This window comes from Schistocerca nitens, chromosome 1 (genome assembly GCF_023898315.1).
Source record: "Schistocerca nitens isolate TAMUIC-IGC-003100 chromosome 1, iqSchNite1.1, whole genome shotgun sequence".
Taxonomy (NCBI): Eukaryota; Metazoa; Arthropoda; class Insecta; order Orthoptera; family Acrididae; genus Schistocerca; species Schistocerca nitens.
The window spans coordinates 154089235-154094509 of NC_064614.1; the positions used below are offsets into that span (position 1 = coordinate 154089235).

Genomic DNA, 5275 nt, shown 5'->3' on the forward strand with positions numbered 1-5275 from the left:
GGAGTTTGGTGGCCAGCGGATGTGTTTAAACTCAGAAGAGTGTTCCTGGAGCCACTCTGTAGCAATTCTGGACGTGTGGGTTGTCGCATTGTCCTGCTGGAATTGCCCAAGTCAGTCGGAGTGCACAATAGAATGAATGGATACAGGTGATCATAAAGGATGCTTACGTACATGTCACTCACCAGAGTCGTATCTAGACGTATCAGGGGTCCCATATCACACCAGCTGCAGCCGCCCCACACCATTACAGAGCCTCCAACGGCTTGAACAGTCCCCTGCTGACATGCAGGGTCCGAGAATTCATGAGCTTCTCTCCATACCCTTAAACGTCCATCCGCTCATTACAATTTGAAACGAACCTCGTCCAACAGAGCAACATGTTTCCAATCATCAACAGTCCAATTTCGATGTTGACGGGCCCAGGTGAGACGTAAATCTTTGTCACATGCAGTCATCAAGGGTGCACGAATGGGCCTTGGCTCCGAAAGCCCATATCGATTATGTTTCGTTGAATGGAGCGCAAAATGACACTTGTTGGTGGTCGAGCTTTGAAATCTGCAGCAATTTGCGGAAGGGTTGCACTTCTGTCACTTTGAACAATTCTGAGTCGTCGTTGGTCCCGTTCTTGCAGGATCTTTTCCCGGCCTTAACATTTCGGAGATCTGATGTTTTACCGGATTCCTTACTCGTGAAAAGGTCGTACGGGAATATCCCCACATCTTCCCTACCTCGGAGATGCTATGAACCGTCGCTCGTGCGCCGACTACAACACCACATACAAACTCACTTAAATCTTGATAACCTGCCATTGTAGCAACAGTAACCGATCTAACAACTGCGCCAGACACTTGTTGTCTTATATGGGCGTTGCCGATCGCAGAGCCGTATTCTGCCTGTTTACATGTCTCTGTATTTGAATACACATGCCTGTATCACTTGCCTTGGCGCTTCAGTGTATCTTCATGTAGTCTGGCGCTGATGGCTCTGAGCACTATGGGACTTAACATCTACGGTCATCAGTCCCCTAGAACTTAGAACTACTTAAACCTAACTAACCTAAGGACAGCACACAACACCCAGCCATCACGAGGCAGAGAAAATCCCTGACCCCGCCGGGAATCGAAACCGGGATCAGTCTGACTGCAATTAAATGTAGTGAGACACTCTGTGACATGCAAACTTCAAATCTGACCATTGAAATTACCGAGTTTGTATTCGGAAATAGTGCGGTAATGTATCTTCTGTTATGAGGAAGTATTCTGCTACACACGTGTATAATATGGTGTGTGTTACCTTCAAGGTGATGGTGAGGTCCACCTCTTGAGTGAATTTAACTTTTTCTACGGTTCATAGGTAAACAGTTAAGAGATATAGCACTCCGTCTTCAGGCCACAAGTGGCCCATCGGGACCATCCGACCGCCGTATCATCCTCAACTGAGGATGCGGATAGGAGGGGCGTGTGGTCAGCACACCGCTCTCCCGGTCGTTACGATGGTTTTCTTTGACCGGAGCCGTTACTATTCGGTCGAGTAGCTCCTCAATTGGCATCACGAGGCTGAGTGTACCCCGAAAAATGGCAACGGCACACGGCGGCCCGGATGGTCACCCATCCAAATGCCGGCCACGCCCGACAGCGCTTAACTTCGGTGATCTGACGGGAACCGGTGTATCCACTGCGGCAAGGCCGTTGCCAAGAGATATAGAGACGCACAATAACTCCCTTTGAGTTATAATGTACCTTTTCCACTTTGTTTTAACCACGCTAACTGGAACGATACAGTATTTCTGTTGACAGCAAGACATTTTTCACTATGTTCAACACTCTCTTAAAAATAAAGCTTGTTGGATAATTTTTATTGAATAGTCACACCTATCATGCTGTCTCAATATCTCAGTATTTTTTACAGGACTCCCATATAATTTGTCGCCGTTCACTCTTACGTCCATCATCCTCGACGTCCTATGGCTCTCTGTTGTGTTGTGTCGCTATCTTGCATCCCCTCCAGCGGCCTAGCGTCCAGACGTCGCACGCCATGATTTTCACTGATTGTCCCATAAGTCCTCACGTGATTTGCCAATGATTGCAATAGTCTTCCAAACAAGTCCCTTTCCTTACAGTGCTTTTTGTCATCAAAATTTTACAAAAGTGGCTGAGTTCAGGGGGGATTTAGATATTAATTTACTTATACAACAGTTTTAATTTTTTGTCACTTAATAAATGTGTGAGGTGACATAGAATGTTTCCGAACATATGGTCACCTAATATAATTACAAGTGTTTACACAGCGGTTATGCAATTTTAAGGAAGGAATATTGGGTTTATCATCCCGTTGATATCAAGTAATTAGCGACGGAGCACAAGCTCGGGTTGTGTCACAGATGGGGAAGGATGTCAGTCGTGTGTTTTTCAGTGAACCTTCCCTGCATTTACCTAGAGCGATTTAGAGAAGTCAGGGTAGACCTAAATATGGATGGCCGGACGCAACGTCTCTGGTGCACGTATTGAACAAATTGTGTAAGCAGCGGCTGATAATAAAATCAACATTATGCCTTTCTCACTTTCTCACCTCCTAACCCAATAAATATGGAAACATTTCTATACGTCTTTCTTGCATTCACAGCGCCAGATTTGCGCCTGGTGGCCAAAATTGGAAGAATTTTTTTTTAGAGTTTTTTAGAGTAGCTGCACCTTAATTATAAGCACCCCATACTTAGACAGATCAAGAAAATATTTTAATGAAAGCTTTGAGATAATATTTAGATTCCAGAATGAATTTTTACTCTTTAGCGGAGTGTGCTCTTATTTGTAAGTCCTGACATATCCGTGTACTCGACCGAGACACGAACCTGGATCCGAAAGTTTTAATTTGCGATGCAGTTTCAAATCAGTGACCACTCTTCTGCGGAGTGAAAATCCATTCTTGAAACAATCCTCAAGAAATCATATCTCCGCAATATCCTTCGCCAAAGAACGCTTGTAGGAGAAGAGAACTTAGTGAAATTTGGAAGGTAGGAGGTGAGGTACACATGGACGTAAAGCTGTGAGGCCGGATCGTGAGACGTAGTTGAATAGATCAGTCGGTAGCGAACTTGCCTGGAAGGCAACGGTCCCAGGTTAGAGTCCCGGCCCGGCAAAGAGTTTTATTCTGCCAGCAAATTTCAGGAATTAGATTCTCTGGTCGCGCTGTGCAGTGGCTAGGGCTGCTTCGTTACCACGACCTCTTTATCCCTTCCCTGCTCCGTTCGCAAAACGGTGAATCGGCAGCATGATTGTCCGTAAACCTCCTTATGAGCCCTAACCTCTCTGATTTTCTCGACGTGGTCTTTCTGTGAGACATATGAGGGAACTATGGACCATGCCAATATGGTGCGGTTTGCGTGCCTCGACATTACAGGTCTTCACAACGCAGGGGACGGATATCTGTGAGGAAGCCAGATGGAACCCTGCTTCTGGATGAACAACGCCCTATTCAGAAGCTGCAGGGGCAGTAGGCCGGATGACTGGTCTGCCCTTGTAACATGAGTTAACAAGGCCTCGATACCCTTGGTACTGCGAACTGCAGAAGGCAAGAAGAAACAACAGGTGTTATATTTCCCGAGGACATGCAGCTCTAGGGTATGGCTCAATGATAATGGCATCCTCATGGATAAAATATTCCGGAGGTAAAATAGGACACCATTCGGACCCCTGGGTGGGGGTTATTAGAGAGAATGTTGCCATCAGGAGAAACAAAACTGGCGTTTTGCGGGTCAGAGAGTGAAAAGTTAGATCCCTTAACAGCGTAGATAGGTTGGACAATATAAAAGAGATAACGGGACAGGTTGAAGGTAGAGACAGCACGAATTAGCTGGTTGGTTGGTTGTTTGGGGAAGGAGACCAGACAGAGTGGTCATCGGTCTCATCGGATTAGGGAAGGATGGGGAAGGAAGTCGGCCGTGCCCTTTCAGAGGAACCATCCCGACATTTGCCTGGAATGATTTAGGGAAATCACGGAAAACCTGAATCAGGATGGCCGGACGCGGGATTGAACCGTCGTCCTCCCGAATGCGAGTCCAGTGTCTAACCACGAATTAGTGAAGTGTGTTGACAGGAAAGAGTTCTGATCAGTAGAAAACAGAGTTCTGAACACAAAATGAAATAAGGGTGTTGCAGGAGTAGGTCTAATAATGAAAAAAATACGGAAAGGCGGGTATGCTATTATGAATAGCACATACCTCCTTATCGTAGACAACATCGATACGAAAATAACACTCAGTGCGCTAGTACAAGTTTATGTGCCGATTATCTCTGCAGATGATGAAGAGACTGAAAGAAACTAGACTGAGATAAAATAAATTATTCGGACTGTTAAAGAAATACATTTAATTGTCATGTAAGACTGGAATTCTATAGTAGGAAAATAAAGATAAGTAAAAATAGTAGAAGAACATGGACTGTGAGAAGGGAATACAATGAATGCCTGCTAGAATTTTGCACAGACTACAATTTAATCATTGCTAATTAAGCATCATGGGACAAGATTGTAGGCATGGAAGAGATCTGGAGATACTAGAAGATTTCATATATATTACATATTAGTAAATCAGAAGTTTTGGAATTAGATTTTAAGCTTCAAAAGATTTCCCAGGCCAGCAGGGCAGGTGTGGAGTTTGGCCACAGTTTACTGAATATGAATGCAGATTAAAACCTAAGAAACAGCGGAAGGATGGGAAATTAAAGAGATGGAATAGGCTGAAAGGACCAAAGGTTTTTCAGAGTGTCCAGTGGAGCATTGGGCAACTATGGACAGAAAATGGGAGTACGGACACTATGGAAAAGGACTGGATAGCTTTGAGAGACTTAATAGTGACGGCGCCACAGGATCAAATAGGCAAAACAGAAAGGCCCAGTAAAAATCCTTGGTTAACACACAAGATAAATGGTTCAAATGGCTCTGAACACTATGGGACTTAACATCTGAGGTCATCAGTCCCGTAGAACTTAGAACTACTTAAACCTAACTAACCTAAGGACATCACACACATCCATGCCCGAGGCAGGATTCGAACCTGCGACCGTAGCGGTCGCGCGGCTCCAGACTGAAGCGCCTAGAACCGTTCGGCCACCACGGCCAGCAACACACAAGATAATGAGTTTGATTGACAAAGGTAGAAAATATAAAAATTCACTATATTAAGCAGGCAAAATGCCCCTGGAATTGGCGACTTTCGCTCAGAATTATTGAGCTCGTTGGGAGTCGTTGACAGAGTTACTCCATTTGGTATTCAAGGTGT

The 5275-nt window shown here is 44.9% G+C and overlaps 1 pseudogene; it reads right to left on the bottom strand.

Moving 5' to 3' along the window:
* Positions 1-1575: 1575 nt before the first annotated feature.
* Positions 1576-1693, bottom strand: LOC126209628 (5S ribosomal RNA; annotated as a pseudogene).
* Between the last annotated feature and the right edge of the window lie 3582 nt (positions 1694-5275).